Source organism: Penaeus monodon, chromosome 23, assembly GCF_015228065.2.
Source record: "Penaeus monodon isolate SGIC_2016 chromosome 23, NSTDA_Pmon_1, whole genome shotgun sequence".
In the NCBI taxonomy this organism is placed as follows: domain Eukaryota; kingdom Metazoa; phylum Arthropoda; class Malacostraca; order Decapoda; family Penaeidae; genus Penaeus; species Penaeus monodon.
This window is the reverse complement of record NC_051408.1, coordinates 11,196,605-11,197,027: the sequence shown is the minus strand read 5'-3', so window position 1 is coordinate 11,197,027 and position 423 is coordinate 11,196,605.

Here is a 423-nt window from a genome sequence, read left to right as displayed (position 1 = left end):
TTGTAATGAAAGTCGAACTTATTTTCAGTGATAGTATTGTCTCCATAATCATGATGATTATTTATCAGTACATAAGACGAGTATAAGAAACTTGTTGTTTTATTTATTGGACTACCTACTAGTAAATGAAAAATCGATTTTACTTATACATCTGAAACACAAACTGGGGTTGGTCTGTCTTTGCCCTAATAAATCCGGGCATGGTAATACTTTATTGTATAAGTAAAACATATATATTGTATGATTTACTGTTTATTCATCTTATAATATTTCTGTTATGCAGTACAAACATATAGATTTGCTTTTGTAGTTGTTTTATCTATTATCCTTTGTTTTCATTAATGTAGTGACTTGCGTGAGTTTTGCCATGGTAGCTAAACTTTTGATATGCGATTATAATGGAAATGTGGTTTTCATGAAGCC